Below are 17,141 nucleotides of genomic sequence, written 5' to 3'. Positions count from 1 at the left end.
TGCATATGCAGGCCTAACTGGCTCTCAAATCAAGACAGCTACTTAAAACCAAAACAAAACTCCCACAAATCTTAGAGTGCAATGGTTAAAAACCACTTTACATAAGTAATTTGAAGAACAACATCCCACCTGGCTCCAGTTGCTAGAACCTACCTCCCCAAATTAATAAACAGCATGTCCACGTGAGATCTAAGCATTAAAGGCTTCATGAAGAATGAGCAAAACTAGTTTTGCAAGTCATGCTTGTTAAGATCCTAATGACACAGCCACGAACCCTGTATGTGAGAAACCCTAAGAAATCTGAGGCTCTAATTCAAGACCGATTTTCCTCTAGGTTGTAAGTTCAGGTCAAGCCTCCCAGAGGAGAGGGGATCATCACAACCAAGGCCAAGCTACCCTGGAAACCACATCAGACATGGCTGTAACTAAACTACTTGTTCAAGCTATAGTTCTGCCATCTACTTTTGCAATGCTGGGGACTAAAATAACAGGAGAAATCACTTGCTTTTGCCAAAGTGCAAACCAATACAAAGCCCCAACACTAGGCTGCTTTGTTTGTTGCCATGATGGAAGCCTAGAAGCTCACTTAAGGTTAGAAGGGTATTTTCAGCCAAATCAGCCAGAGGAATCCGGTGAAGACATTAGAACATCTCCCAGGAACACTAGCTTCTTTTTTGCTTTCAAATTACGGCTTTTATTAATAAACTACCAGATTCTCAGCACCTCCTTCAGGTTAGCCGAATGATATTTTTAGTGTTCAAATTCACAGTGGGAAAGGCAAATGCTGTTTAATTAGAGGACTTTCCGAAGAGTGTTTTCTGTCTTTTGATCTCACACATTCATCAAGTCGTATGAATTTTGTCCAGTCTTTTGAGAGGGAGATGGAGTCCCAAACAAAAAAGTACTTTTTTTTTTTATTTGCTCTTCTTTCCACCTTCCTTCTGCCCATTTTCTACATCCCTACTCCAAGCAATTGGAGAATCAAAGCATGGAAACCTCAGATTAAAATGACATCATTTAATCCTGGAGATAACTGGCCAACTACTGCTTAGAAACCTAAAGAAAGCATTCTCACAGGCATTACAAGAAGCAATGGTGCCTCCCAGATTTGTTAAATACCATGAAATCATTCTGGGAACTGCAACCATATATACATACCTCAGAGACTGACTGCCCTTGCAACACTAGCCATCAGATACCTCTATAAAGCTAGCAATAGGTTTTAGGACACACCAGTCATCAGGTACATGATGGAAACTGAAATAAGAAGTGCTTGAAAAGGGATCAGATTATTCAAATTCTCTTAGTGTCCAGAGTACCCCAGAAATAGTCTATCTTCCCTGCAAAGCAAAGTTTGGTCCCCCAGATTTACATCGGATTAGAATAATTTTAGAGGTCTACCTTTAATTTAGAGGTCTACCTGCTGCAACTTCCTGCTGACAAAAGCTATGCTATGTTGCAAGTTGGGTTTTCTTCAAATTCAAAATGCAAAAAAAGCCCAAAGCTCGAGTCCCTTGCTCCCTTTGCTTCCTCAGAATGAAGCTCTCCTTTAAGACTGTATATAGCTTTACATCCAATCACCCACAAATAAATGCTACCTCATCTGTCTCTTAAGTGTGTTCAAAGCTAAAGTCTGAAAACTCTAATTTCAGCACACTACTACTAGTCTGAGTATGCACCCATAATGATCAATAGGATTTGTTTCAAAGCAGGGTTTTTACATCTTTTTGTCCTTGGAATTTTAAAACAGACAAATAATTTCCAAATCCACTGCAACCACCTGAGTCACAAGCCTCAGAAAGACTTAAATTACTCAAGCTTACATAAAAGTAACTAATGTAGTGGCACTATGCTTATCTAGTCTGGTTCTGAAACATGAATATTAAATATGTATTTTCCAACAGTCATACCTCAGAACTATAGAATGGAAAAATATTTTTGTGAAAGTCAAAACAGAGAAAAAACATTTTACCTCTAAATTTCTGGAATAATGAATTAATAACTACATATTGACCAAAGCAGCAGAAAAAAAATAAATACATTTTAGCAAGTCTACTTCCTTCCATTCTCTCCCCTTTAATCCTCCCTCTGGTAACACATGTAATCTCATCCAGCCAGTGAAATATCATTTAATTCCTATTAACTTTTCTAACTTTGTGTGTACAGAAAGAGTGGACCAAGCAACCCTCAACACTGGTAAGAATTATGTGCAAGTTAGGTTCAGAAAAACACTATACAAAGAAAGTACCTGCTGCCTCCAGTAAGGCTTCTAGTCTTGCTTGTGTTTCTGGATCCACAGTTCTCAAGTCCGCACCTTCTGCAGCGCTCGATAAGAATAACTCCGATGTGGTTTTAAGTACTGGGTTATCAAGATCTTCTTGGTCCAAAATAAATGATTCAACCTGTTTGCCAAGTTATAAAAATAATTTTACTATTTTTGAAGTTTTATACTAAATCTAAAATATTTTAAAAAACACAAAGTAATTTAACTGTACTGTCATAATCATGTTTTAACTACACAGATTATAGGACACACCCATAAGAATCATCTGGTCAACTCATGAGAAGGTAGTTGAAATCACAAAAGAAAAAAACTCTACATGAAAAACAGTTTATTGTAAAAATTACAATTAACAAGATCTTAAACTACAGCAAGGTCAAGTCAAAATAAATATTGAAACAAATGTTATGCACATTTGGACAGTTAACCACCAAAACAGACCTCGACAAGAGGCTGTAGCACCTTTGACAACAAAGTCTGTCTACCTTGTTATGAAAAAAAAGCTGTGAATAATGACTTTGGTATAGGTGAACCTATCCGAGAGCCAGGGAGGAACTGAATGGTTTCCCGAGATGCCTTTCAGTTCAATTTTAAAAGTAACTTTAACTAATGCAGCCCAAGGATTTTTTTTGAGTAGAAGCACTATAGCTGACTAAAATTCAAAACCAAAACATCTGTTTCCAAGTTGGTACTTAGTACTACCCCAGTTGTTGATTTTTCTAGACAAGAACAGATACACAGAACAATTAAGCAAGCAGGTATTCCAACTGAGCAGATATAATGCTGTCCCACCAGCAGCCCACATGATCTCCAAAAACAAGCTCATGGAATTACTCAACATAACACATTGTAGTTTTATGACAGCTTGCCAGAGTAAACAAGGAGGATACCTGACTCATACTCTAATGAGAGCAGAACTACATTTCAGAATCTGTCCCAGATTCAGACATAAGTTCCTCTATTTTTGGTAATATTTTACGATAAAAACACTATTTCATAATTATTTGTTCAACACTATTGGTGCCTTAAATATGCCATAGAAACAAGCCATGCTCACTAATACAGCAATCGCTGCCTCTTCACACTTCGTGGCCCAGGCTCATCTTCCTTTCTCTGTTTACCCCTGACACTTCCTCCTCTTCTTCTGCCACCATCACATCCACTCTTATCACACAGCACCCTAGAAAGGGACAGTTTCTACTTAAAAAAAAAAAAAAATCAAATCAGACCATCTGCAAATTCGGTAAGATCCCCTTCACATGAAAAATGTTAGCAAGATTCTGGAGAGCAACAGAGCACTGCTATTCAGAAGCAACTTGTGTTAGTTCTTCCCTCTTTTGATATGTAAACGTTCTGTAACACTATCCCCGGTGTCCAAGCCAATGAATACAATCAGGGAAAAAGAGCAGGCTTGGGAACCTCAGAACAGGAGGTCCAGACGCAGGTGGACATGCGTGACGTTGGCCAGCTTACAGGTATGACATCTGCTCTGCCAGGCCACAAATCTTACAGCTAAGACAGCAGGCTAGGGCTCGAAGAAGCAAGATTTCTAGGTTAGTCCAGGCAACGATCCTAAAATAAGAGAACTGTCACTGTGAGAGAGTTAAACATTAAACAAGCAGAAAATTAGTGACATAAACCAGTGACATACATTTTTACTAAAAACAAAGAGTAGCTATTTACAAGTCACAGTACAATCCATCCCTACAGTAAGTTCTCCTCTGCAGAACTCACATTCCAGGTTATGTCCATCTGGGCAGCTCAAGGACTCCCTGCCAGCACAAGTTCTGATGCCAAGCTGACTTCTGGAAAGAATCACCCTCATCTACCGGAGTATTTCAGGGTTTTTCATATTCTCCCCCAAGACAACACAAGACACTGTGCCTCACCAGTACCCTATTGCAACAATTTTGTGTGACCTAGTGACTGGCAGAAAATCCCACTGTGTGCATAAGTGATTATTAGTTATATATTGTTGAGAACTATGTACAAGAAATTTTATTACACACTAATGGACTTTTTTTTTTCCTCTCAATTACACCACTACATTTAACAGCAGTCCTCCCATTTGAAGGCATACCAAAAAGAGTAAAAATGCCACCTACCACTGAAGCATCTGCACTTATGAACAACAATACTGCAGAAATATTCCAGGTGGCTTCCGGCAAGCTGGAGCTTTCAGCCTCAGAAGAGCCTGACAACCCCCAAGCAAAGGTAAGTACATCAGCCTTGCACCAACCTTCCAGAAGCTGTCCCACTGCAAGTTTTAAAACTTCATTTTTTGACACTCCGGGAAAGATACGGATATTTTCTCCCCGACTGCTGCACCTAAATCAGTGTTAATTGCCCATTCACAAATACTCAACTTGTAAGGGACTTATCTCTCTCCTGCCCATAGGAAGTACATTTTGCTTACAGGAACGCCTAAAAAAGTCAGTCCTTTTAACATTGATTATTCAAACACTACTTGAAGTGAATTAGGACACTTTACTTAGGGTACAAGCTGGGTAATACTGGTACAGTCTGTTCTTTTCACCACTCTTCAACTCTTACTGCCTTTCAGCTCTTTAGGTTTGTAACTGTATTTCCAGAGACCTCACACGTTTAAAGTCTCACACAAGAGTCTTGCTTCATACACAGCATTTTTATCTCAGTTTTATATCACAGCAAGAAAAGGCAGCTGCTTTCATTATTTGTGCACGCTAAGCATCGCTTTTTAGGTTTTGTTTTGATTTTTAGTAAGAGCTTAATAACATACCCACAATGACTTGAGTGTGAAAATACTAAAAATCCATATGCGAAATGTTAAAATAGCTGTACCACTGCCAGTCTCCCAGAACAAGTTTCAATGCATTTTCAAGTCAGAACATCTGACATTGCTGTAAATCAATGCAGCTTCTCACACACTACCACAAGGCTAGAGAGGATGAACAGCTGGATACCTTTATCACTAATAGGAGAGGAAGAAATTACCTAGGCAGCCATATGGCTCTTGTGAATGAGTGACCTGTGATGATTACATGCTAATATTTTTTTAAGAAAAATTTAAAAAAAAAAAAAAAAATCAAACCACTCCAAATATATCAAACAAATTTTACATTTTAAACAAAAAAAAATAGACTTTGTAGAAAACAAACAAACAAAACAAACCCAACCCAACCAACCATTTCTTGTTAGCATTCCTGGAAGACTTAATACACTGCTCATGTGGCAAAATTTAGGCACTCTGCTCTATCCTAATCAGATCTGCAGCAAAGTGATAAAGTAGCCAGTCACTGTGCTATTTTTGGATTATTTTGCGAGCTGCTTTGGGCAGTTAGTAAGCATCTTACTTGGTAAGACTCATTATGAACACATGGTTCCAAGACATTATTCTAACTGCCAGAACAATTGTAACTAGAGATAATTCCCAGTCAAATCCCGAGAAAGCTGCGAGCCGCAAGGGACCTGAGGAGAGGGCACCAAACACCAGCACACTTCACTACACCCTTGTGTTTCACACTCATCCACAGGAACGGTGGACCTTTCCTGAAGCTCTGCCAAGGACTGCAGCAGCCTCACAGCTCTGCAGATCCAGTTACACCACTGGTTCCTCTCTTCCTAGCAGATACATTCATAGCTATTTGGGCCCAACCACATCGGTATTTATATGTTAATGCCTTGATTGAGTTCTCAGGTCAGGGGTATGTAAAAGCGACTTTGCAAGCACTATCACAATAAATACTAACAATTATTGTAACATGGGCAATGACATACAGGGTTAGAAACCCATTTCTTATATTAAGTCTAAACTGATCTTTCCCAGGTTGCACTACTGCAAAAAAAAGTACTTTTCCCAGAACAGCCTGGACCTACTCACAAATAGTCCGTTCCTGACACGGGGAGAAAAGCATTCTCTTGTAGCTGTACCAGCACGATTCTCTCCTCCTCCTCCAGGCAAGGGCAGCAGCAGAGACAGCTCCTTCTACCTTCTCCTTTCATTCTTGCCAAACTAGTACCTCTGGGAAGACTCTCTTTACAAAAAGTGTTGATAGGAAAGAGAAAGCTGCTATTAAATAAATTCCTTGAACTTGCATGTTCCAGATACATCCCGAGCTACAAACGCTCTTCTGGGGTAACAGCACTCCTTGCTCTGTGTTTGTGGAGTGTCTACAAACAGTTCCCTTGACTGGAACTACTGAACTCCAATTGATTATGCAAATAAATGACTACTTGATTTTCCCTTTTGTGTTAGGTAACCCTTCCTAATTATTTCTATAACAATTCCATCTAAATACATCTGAATATATACAGAGGGACCTTGGCTTCCTTAAGGCTAATGCAGGCCTGTAAGATCAGGCTGAAAGTTCATGCCTATGCAGCTGAAACAGATCATGTATATTTAAACTATTTTTATTTCACAATTAACAAGATGTGCAACACTTTACTAGGATCAAACTAGGAAGATACCGTACTTTTGTCTGATAAACCCAACCTCTGACAGTTTATGCTGTCATGTCCTTTATTACACTGAATGCCAATATCTGATTACTACTTGTAATCCTGCTATAAAAGTTTTAGGGAATATGACAGGACGTCAGATACCATAACATTAAATTAAGACTGAAAAAGAGCCCACCCACCCCCAGCCCAGCCACGTCACTAAAACACTTCTGCACCTACTTAAGGTATCTTCCTGGCACTACTATTTCAGTTTCAAGAGATGGTGTAAAGGAAGAAAAACCACACACAAATGCGAGTATTTTCACAAAACCTTTCGGTCAGACCTCAGCACACTGCCCATGGCACTTCAAAGATAGAGAAAGAAACATTTCAGAGAAGTACTTCAGAGTCAGTACACAGGAACAACATATAATCAAAGTAAACTACAGCTCAGACATTATTAATGACGTAAGACCATACCCAGTCTGTTAGGCTTGAACCATAATTTCTGAAGACAGTTTCTTCAATTAAAAAAAAAAAAAAAAAGTTTCAGCCCAAGAAGACAAGACACTGAGATCTGTGAATCTCCCACCAAGAGTGATTCCAGTGCCAGCCCTATGGATCTTACAACCACAAAGTATTCTAACAACCCAGGGAGCTTGGGGACATTGCCATCTCAACAGAGAAATCACAGACTACGTGAAGCATCATTTCCAGTCACTGCTCATCTTGTGTCAAGTCAGACACTTCCATGGGCTGGTTTAGCACGTCAAAAAGGGATAAAATTCAGGGCAGGGGGCGGGGAGGAGGGTGGGACACAACACAAATAATTTTCTACCACTTTTCTGAATCTCATGGACTTACAAGGGGTTTGGTAAACTGGAACATCATTCTTCTAGGAATAGTCAGCTCTCTGCGAGGCTACAAACCCATCTGCCCACACATTGAAGCAGAGTGGTCAGTACCCGCACACCGCCAACCCATAGCAGTCTACACACCAGTTCTGTAGGCAGTAAATTAGATCAGGAGGGTAGGGGAGGGGAGAGGTGCAAATCTATTTAGCTTCAATTACAATAGTAAGTTGACTAACTTGAGGCAGGATTAACTAAAGGAGAACCTTTATTCCAATATACATTAAGCAATTTCCAGATAATTAAACAAGCAGCTATAGGATCTGGGCTGTGATAAGTTAATTTCAAAACCAATGTGGATTTTGCAAAGGCTGCTACAGATACAACATAAATAAAGAGGGACACAACTTTGTGCTTTGTCACTGGCGACAAGGACAGTGCCTCTCACACACAGTGGCCCAGAAGTCTGACACCCATGTGTAACACTGTGCCGTCTGTCAGTGGTGTGTTTGCACACTCCTGTGCATCTTGGCATTCACTTGAGCTGACCAGGATGAGCGAGACCAGCAGCAGCACGAGAGGCCCAACGTCTGTACCGCAGCTCCTCTCTGCTCAGCCCAGCCCCATGGAAGGATCTCCAGCCTGGCATCCTAAGTCACCAGTCAAGTGAGTCTCAAAATTATGGCTAGTATTTGAAGCATGCAGATAAAACAGTAAATCAGAATTCATGTTTTATGGGGTTACTCTTCCATGCCAGAGACTGTTGATCCTGAGTTTTCAATTTTCTTGCAGTAGCAGCACAAGCAGGCATTCATCAAGTGTCTGTCAAATGGTTCATGTAAATTTAACAACTTACCTAATTTCTCTCTCAAGCAACCAACAGACACTATGCCAATTTAAGTAGTTTTGAATACTACAAACCACACCTTATCACACACCTCTGGACAGACCTGGCTGATTTAGGGTTCTTCCACAAACAAAACATCTCCAATTCATTTTTATTAAAACACTGTTTCACACCAGCAAGCCCAAAAACATAGCTGCACCCTCAGTTAACCCTCAAAAATCTAAGCGACAGAACACACAGGTTGAGTCCTCTTGGTATAAGAGGCTACCAACATTAAAAAGTTTCTCTGCAGAGCAGGAAAGAAAGCATTACTCATTTCAGCCACTAATGGGGAAAAAAAAAAAAAAAACCAAAAAAACCCCAACCAAACAAACCCAGCTTTGCAGCCATCACATATTCAATGTTTGATAAACAAAAGTAATTATGACTAAGTTTTCCTGATGTACAAGAGAATCTCTTACAGCAAAAGCTGCCATTTACAGAAGTGGAACTGACAACTGAAGTATATTCAAAATTCACATGAATCCGAGTAAATCAAGTGCCTGTTCTTGACACGTACAGTCTTCATACTGAAGAAAATCATAAAATGGAGACCAGTAAACCTTACTAAAACAAGCATCCCTTATACTAAGCACTCCTTATTTTCAGTTGTTCTATCTCAGTCCACTCTAAATCATGTTTTCAGTGTTCCATCTCTCCACCTGTGTTAAGATTCTCTCCTGCCCTGTTTTTTTCTATCTAATAATCTTGCAAAAATCGCCACTCTTCTTTCATCACTTCAAACCAAGAAACAGCAGGTGTAACTCTATATTCTGATTTATTAGCATATAAAACAGGATTGTTGCATCCATTTAGTCAAGGCTTTCGAGGTGGGATCCTTGCTCAAGTATTAAATCCCAGGCATTAAAACAAAGTGAAGGAAACTTCAAAACAGAAGACAAACAAACACATTTGTTTGCTGATGTAAAAGCTCACACCCATCCAAGATAGCAAGTGTTCTAAGCCACCTTCTTGGGAATGACCTTTTAAGATCTCTTGTCAATTCCAAGGGACAGAAAAAAAAAAAAAAAAAAAAAAATCATACAAGTGGATCTGATAAACGTAGCCCAGGCTAGTAATTCAATCATTCGTTCCCAGGCCAGCCTATACGCTTCAGACAGAGAGGAGTCTCAACATCTAAAGTGACTAATTAAGTTATCTACAGGCTTCTACCAAACTGAAAATCATACTGGACTTTCTGCTATTCTCAGAGCTGAGGCTAGTGGTAGCTATTTTTTCAAGGCCTGTAAAAACAGGTTTGCGTGTGCTCTACTACTGCAAAACCAGCAGAAACCATAATGTAACTACTGACACATCAGTTAGCTATTTAACAGAAACTATCACAATGAATAACACAGCAGAGATCCCTATCTAAAATATGATCCGCTGAAAACTCAAGAAAACCCTTTTAGTGCTACTATTTTAGAAAAACAGTAAAAATATGTAGATTTATATAAGGTATTGAGTTTACCCTAACAAATCCTAGCTCTTAAGCATCTACTTCATAGACTCCCTTTTCCCCTGGCTACCTTGTCACACTGTGGATGAACACATGCTCCGAACAGGAGATGCTCTGAAGCCACCATGATCAAGGAACATCGTTCAGAGGCAGACAGACCATACAGCCCTGAAAGCTGATCCCCTCTTTTCCATTGGCTTGAAATAAGACTGATTGACTACCCGCCATGTGACATCGTTACTTTTATTTGTGACTTTGGAAAGGGAAGGGTTTAGCTGGGTTAGGCATTTTCCTAGAAGAAAATCTCAGTTAATAAGTAATCTCTATGTTTTACTGAAGGCAAATGAGAATAACTTATGCACCTAGCTGAAACTTAACACCCATGAAATGTTAAAACAACCAGAGGTGCTTCTCAGTTGGCCCGCTGTTGATCAGCCAGTAAAATATCTCTTTTTTTTTTTTTTTATTTGACAAATAAGCATACTTTTTCCTGCAGGATGCGCGTACAGTTAAGTAACTTTCAAAAACTCCCCTGGTCAGAAGAGCCAGTCACATACATTCCTCCTCAATTGCCACCACCATTCTGACAAACACAATATAGTATCTCAACCATGAGTAACTCTGCTCAGTCTGGGATACTTTTCCTTCAGATTCTGGGATACTTTGGAAGAGCTAAAGATGAAAAGAAAATCTGTATGTATCCTTCTTAAAGTGTAGGTCTTATCCCATGGAAAGCAATTAAGTAGTAACAGGATCCAGCACAGGACCCATTCTTTTATTTGTCTTATAGTAGTAATTGTTTTCTATGTGCATTGAACAGAGGATGCGCAATACTGCAAAAACTGAGAAAATTTCTAGCATCCTACAAAACTTTCAAATAATCAATGTTATCTAAGAAAATATTTTTTTAAGTAATGAGTTGCAAAAGAAAGACATTCTCTTCTGATAGGATGCACTTCCATATATTTCACTTGCTTGGCATCGCTCCAAAAATATGCAAAATGAAACCCCTGCACTTTCACAACAAAAATGGAGAGTTGTCAGGGTAAGAAAAAAAAAATACTGAAAATATATATTAATATCTATCTATTTTAGGTATTAACCAAAAGTTTAGAGCTCAGACAAGCATATCATCCTAACTAAATAAATCCTTCAATTTCACCTGTACCCATTTTTTTTTCTTATTTGGATGCAGCAGAGTTTTATAACGATGACTGAAGTAACAAGTTGCTACAAAAAAAGCAGTATTTTGAAAGTTAAACTGAATACTAGTTTATCATAGAAGCCCAGGGTCAGATGAGGTATCAATAAGAAAGTTTCTATTTAAGATAACCCCTGAGGCCAGGAACTTTTCAAAAACTTCCTGAGCTTACAGAAGTACTGGAACAAATCACTGATTTCTTAAGTTTTGCTTACAGCATCCCATTCCTCATAGACATTTCCATTATGGAGATAAGCTTTACGTGAGGATTTCAGATGGTATTTGGCTGCTATTAGGAAAGAAAGTATCCATGGAAGGAAAATCAAAGCACCCTACTGAAGACTGAGGCTTCAGAGCTTATCTTAGACACAGAGTTCTGCAGAGAGTCATCAAACCAGATGTAGAAGTTATTTTTCTTGCTTCATAAAGTTTTAAGTGGGAAACAAATCTAAGAAAGGTTCCTTTTTCCATATAAGTCAGACTTACCTGTTTTAAATCTGAGAGTCACTTTTACAACAACAGCTTAACACTTCTAAGGAATCTTCATATATTTTACAGGAACTCAAAATGACCTACTAAGATCAAAGCTATGCAGCCTCATCACCGGCAGAGTCTAAAGCCCACTTTTGAACTCCTTCAACAAGCACGTCAATTCAGTCATGTCACTGCTCCCAGTTTAAAGACCAGGCCACATGTGTGCACAGAAAAAAGGAGTGCCCTTATATTCCCCTTCCCTTCACACCCACCCTTCTTTTAAGTGAATGATGCAGGGATGGTTTGAGCTTTAAGCACAGCACAATGCTGCAACAGCATCACCCAGCTGTCCTTACAGCTGTTGTATTTCAGGATCCTCTGAGAGGAGAGCATCCCAATATCAAGCCAACCCCGATTTAAATCTGAACACAAGCATTTGTGACTCACCAGCTGTAGTCTTGCCTTGTGTTAATGCCCAAATGAACCCTCCCTTTCCCTCCCCAAGACTGTGACTTGTTGACTGGTGAAACCTATTTGTAACTAAAGATAGACATTCTCCTATATTTGGCAAATCTCTCCTTACCAAGGGGTTGCACCACATATTTATATAATTATACAGTAGTATTTCACATCTTTACTTTGTACACCTATCATTAGAAAACGGTTGGTGACATCTATTTTAGGTCATGTACTCAACTGGGTCAAGCTGCACTGAAGGGAAACTAGAGTTCCACAAGAAACTTTAAAAATCAGATCAGTTAAAGTGTTATTGAATAGTTTGTATTAACCACAGCTAAACAGATTGTTTCTGGCTACCACAGGCCAGCCTTTCAAATTTACTGAAATACCTACAAGATTCTTCCAAGAATTAGATGCCTCATCAGGCTGGGAATGAATGAACACCCTACTAACCGGCTCTCTGTGCATCCTTAAGCATCACCTCAATACTTTTGGAAACCTAAACCCATTATCCCTTGATGTCTTCCAATCAGTGAGTTATCCTTGAAGAAAATTTTCCATTTTGTTCTACCTTTACTTCCTCAACTTTGAAAGGGCTAGTCAAAAATAAGAAAAACATCAATTGCTAAACTGAAATTTTTCAGAGAAAAGGCTTTTCTGCCTAGTATCTACCTGAACTTGCATCAACTTTTTGAATTTCTATTCCTTATGGTTGAGAAAATGCTGCTATTTGTATTCTTTCAAATATAATACAGAAGACCAAAATGTATTAAACTAACCTCAGAAGCCAAAGATGTATTGTGTGTGCCATTTAAGCAGCAGTGTCATGTTAAGAAGGTTCACTAACATAGCAACAATTTTAATAGACTACATTGCCAATTTAACTCAAGTATTCACCCTGAATTCAAAACCCAGTCTAAAAATGAAGACCTTGAATTTGTCACGGTGGGGGAGATGGAGAAGAAAAAAAGATTAAGCCCCAGACAAAGTCTCCAAGTACTGAACTGATCTGGAGTGCTTGCCGTTCGACTATTAATTCTACTCATTGTAGGAGGTAGGTTATGTCTGATTTTTAATTATGCTTTATGTAAATATCCCCAGAGGCTTATGCAATAGGTAGAGGCTTAAGTAAGGCAAGCTGGTGGAGGCAGGCAGCCTGCTCTGGAGAGGGAAGCCAAGAGCTGGGTTGACTCCACAGCCAAGGGGTGGGTAGCTCCAGTTGCCATTGAAGGCCTCCAAACCCCTGAAGAGGAGAGACTTGCTACATTTGTACACTCACCACCAATGCCGCTTAACTGAACCGACCTCCAAGATCCTCTGTACTTTTGTCAGCACAGCTGGCTTCTCCTGCTTGATTTCCAACAGATCAGCAAACCGCACAGTCCTGCAAGCACTAACACTGCCATATTTATCACTTGCTCCAACTCTCTATTTCTACTGCCCAGTTTTCCACCACGATGTTTTTGGTGCTCTCACCTGTGTGCTCTCTGGCCAGCAGCCCTCAACCACCAGGGACCCTATGGACTTCACATACACTCACTATTACTCACCAGCACACCCTCAACTTGACCTACAGGCTTCACAACTAGCACGGAGGAGGCTTTGGCACCACTTAAAGTGCCAGCAAAATTCACACAAGGAGTGGTAATACAATACTTAGAATTACACCAAAATCTCACTCTAAACAAGTTGCACGCTGTGTTCAAATTCTGATTGAGCTTAAAAGGCAACCAAGCAACTATTTACACTGAGGCCAAAACCACCTCATCTCTCAGACTGTGACCAGTGGCATAGGTTTCTCCAAACACCCAGGAGAACCATGGCTCCCCTTCCATTTTACACAGAAATAGCATAAAGCCTCCTGGCCTCGTCCTTCCGTGCCCAAAGGCGTGGAACATGCCTTTGCATGTGAACAATTGCATAGTAACATGCAATTGTTCCTATTTGCATGTGATAATTTTAACTGGTAATTCTAGAAAATATTCTGTACAGCTGCATTTAAATTTCACCTTGCAGACTTGATACAACTCATTGGTACAGGATCCACTTCCGTCCCTGGTTTCTCAACCAGCAGCCCAGTGACTACCATAAGCAGGCACTAGAAAGGAAACCAGAAAGCTTTGATTTTTCTCCCAGCTCCGCAAGGCAGGTCAAATGTGGCACACTCTCTTCACCTGTAAAATGGGGACAGTACTTCCACTGTAAAGTACTTGAAGATCTGATGTAAGAAATGCAACGTAATTTCAAAGAAGTTAAGCTAAAACATATTGCTCTCTTCATTCTCTAGATAAATACTTCATGACACTCTTCATCCTGTGCTTCCATGATGACTTTCTTTTCTACCTAGTTTGTCATTTTTATTTAATCCAATTATTTTAGCATATTAAACTCAGACTAATACAAGGGTACAAAACCGAAATACCACTGCAGACACACAGCAGAGCCTACAGAATATTGCATCATTATTTTTATGACTTCAAAAGTAGACAAAAGAGTACAGATTAAGGCAGCAAGGCAAACGGTCACTTTATTTATTTTAATTCTCTCTTCTAGTTCTCACTCATTCCACTCAGTGGTAATAGCTGAAGGCATAGACCCAAATCAGTGACTCATGGCACAAGACCACAGTCCAGTCACTGGGTTTTCAAAACAGTGCTGTTCAAGAATTGCAATGTTCCATCCCAGGAGTTTAATTGTTTTTTCTTTGTTTATAACAAAAAAAAAAAAAAAAAAAGAAAAAAAAACCCCAACCCACTGACAACAGGTGCCTCTTTTGTTTTCATACATGGAGAAGAAAAAAAATTTTTAAAAAATTCAGTCTTGATCCTCCCAGCCATAGCCCACAGCCTAGCCAGGCAGCACAGGCATGAGGCACATCCTTCCCACCAATGCTTCCTCCCCAGGTTACTCTCCACAACCAGAAACATAAGCCAGAATTGTTTAAAAAAAAAAAAAAAAAAAAAAGAGGAAAAAAAAACCCAACCCACTGACAACAGGTGCCTCTTTTGTTTTCATACATGGAGAAGAAAAAAAATTTTTAAAAAATTCAGTCTTGATCCTCCCAGCCATAGCCCACAGCCTAGCCAGGCAGCACAGGCATGAGGCACATCCTTCCCACCAATGCTTCCTCCCCAGGTTACTCTCCACAACCAGAAACATAAGCCAGAAGAACTGTCCAGGCAATTTTGGCTTCAAGATTACCCCAACTCCTCTACCCGTGTTCTGGAAATCTCAACGTGTTTTAATTTCAACTTTTTTTTTTTTATTATATATTTTAAATAAGAAAGCCTTTCCTAGGTTTTTCAAATGAGTAATTTTACTTCAACAGCTGTTTGAGAACCTTGATTTTTTTTACCTCAATGCCAGCCCCCTCAGACATGTTATTTATAATAGGCTGTCTTCCTTAATACTTGCTATTACTCAAAAGACCAATGGAGTGGTCCTAGTAAGCACCTTAGCTGTTCAATCTTCACATCCTTTAAATATTGGGGCAGGTTCAAAAGGGTAAGCTTTCAAATCAGAACTCTGCTCTTCTTGTAAAGAGCCACAAACACTCTGACATAACCCATTTCCTCTCATTTTCCAGGTTCTGTAACTACTGCTTCGTATCTTCAAAGATACATTAAAATGTGACATAAAAGACATACTAGAGAGTGGAAACTCATAAATTACTTACATCCTACTCTATCTACAACAGGCCTTGCAGCTCCCAGAACGGGTATGCCCTTCAACACACAATCCCACAACAGTGTATGTTCAGGATACCAATCAGACAGGGATCGTTCACACACAAGCACTCATCTGCCTGATGATTAGATTTTTAGTTTAGTTAAATATCCTGCTCTTAACACAATTTTTAACTTACGTTAGGTGGTCACAGGGAAAGTGTAAATGTGGGTCTGCCTCAGTTTAATCACTTTTTTATTCAGGTAAGACCTGTCAGTTTGGGTTTCAGGAGGGCTAAGCAAAAGAGCATCACCAATGGAAGGCAAAAAAATTTAGACACAGGAGGACAAATGCAAGGCTCCCTCCTCCTTCCGTTTCCTCAGAAGAAACGTGGAGACATACCAAAGTACCCATTCCTGGCCCCCAAAGAACAAATGGTATGTATCGCCTTGGCTACCATCTTCTTCCTCCTGCAGAAGCACACAGACGTATAGAGTGCTGGAACCACAAGAAGCCTGCAAGTGCTAGCCTCTTTCTCCTGCTTTCTACTAGGACTACATAAGTGCTACAATGGTGGCCGTGATCTCAAGTCTTCTTTCTAGAAGAGGCAAGGAAATAAAATTCACCCTTTGGTGTAGGATGAGTGGGCAGTAGGGACAGATAAAAGCCTTCATTTTTCTTCTCTCCCTAGGCTACGTAAAGCAGGGTTAGATGTGAGTTTACAAGCCCAACAATGCTCTATTTGGGTTGGAATAAGGCTCCAGTCCCTCCCCCGCACCCTTCCCTTGAAACTCTCTGCAGGTTTAGAAGATCAAAGGAAGACACACTCTTCCATTTTGTTGGGTAAGAAATATTTCTATTGCATAAAAGCGTGCACGTGTACATCTATGTATCTCAGGAATTTTAGCAGAGTCTGGGAGTCCCATAGCCTTCCTCCCGAGTCCAGGGCAGCTGCACCGGGGACCGAAGGCTTTACTTTGTTCTCCACTGGGGGGAGGATCTCACCTCCCCTCCCAAACCTGGTTCAAAGTGGAAACCACTCCTAGAGGTCAGGAGGCAGCACCACAGGAGACGGCTTTCCCTGACCCTCCGCCCGCAGAGAAGCGGCGGCGAGCGGAGAGGCCCCAGCCGCCCCCGGCGGGGGCAGGCGGGGCGCCCAGCCCCCTCTCCCGGGGCCCGCCGGGAGGCGCGGCGAAGCCGAGACATTACCCCCCCCCCCCCCCCCCCCCCCCCCCCCCCACCACCCGACCAGTTTGAGGAGGGGGTTGAGAAATAGTCTCCCAAGAGTTTTCAAAGGTTAACACAAGGCAGAGGAAATGTGCCAAAAATGTGAGAGTCAATAGTAATGGCTTGCTTACCTTTCCTTTAGACTAAACAATATTAAAAAATTATACAAGAAGAAGGACAAGAGAACTGAAGCTTTAAGGGGTAAGAGAGGTTTG

General features: G+C 40.3%; 1 protein-coding gene across 1 annotated transcript in view; it reads right to left on the bottom strand.

Annotated features, from left to right (window-relative positions):
- Positions 1 to 2,374, bottom strand: part of ANKHD1 (ankyrin repeat and KH domain containing 1) — a 103,726-nt gene extending 101,352 nt beyond the window's left edge. The window contains exon 1 of the mRNA XM_014959661.1: positions 2,249 to 2,374. The gene's annotated coding sequence lies outside the window, so the exon portion shown is untranslated. The remainder of the gene's footprint in view (positions 1 to 2,248) is intronic.
- Between the last annotated feature and the right edge of the window lie 14,767 nt (positions 2,375 to 17,141).

The sequence above is a fragment of the Calidris pugnax genome, unplaced genomic scaffold (genome assembly GCF_001431845.1).
Source record: "Calidris pugnax isolate Ruff unplaced genomic scaffold, ASM143184v1 scaffold418, whole genome shotgun sequence".
Taxonomy (NCBI): domain Eukaryota; kingdom Metazoa; phylum Chordata; class Aves; order Charadriiformes; family Scolopacidae; genus Calidris; species Calidris pugnax.
This window is presented reverse-complemented; position numbering and strand designations above follow the sequence as displayed.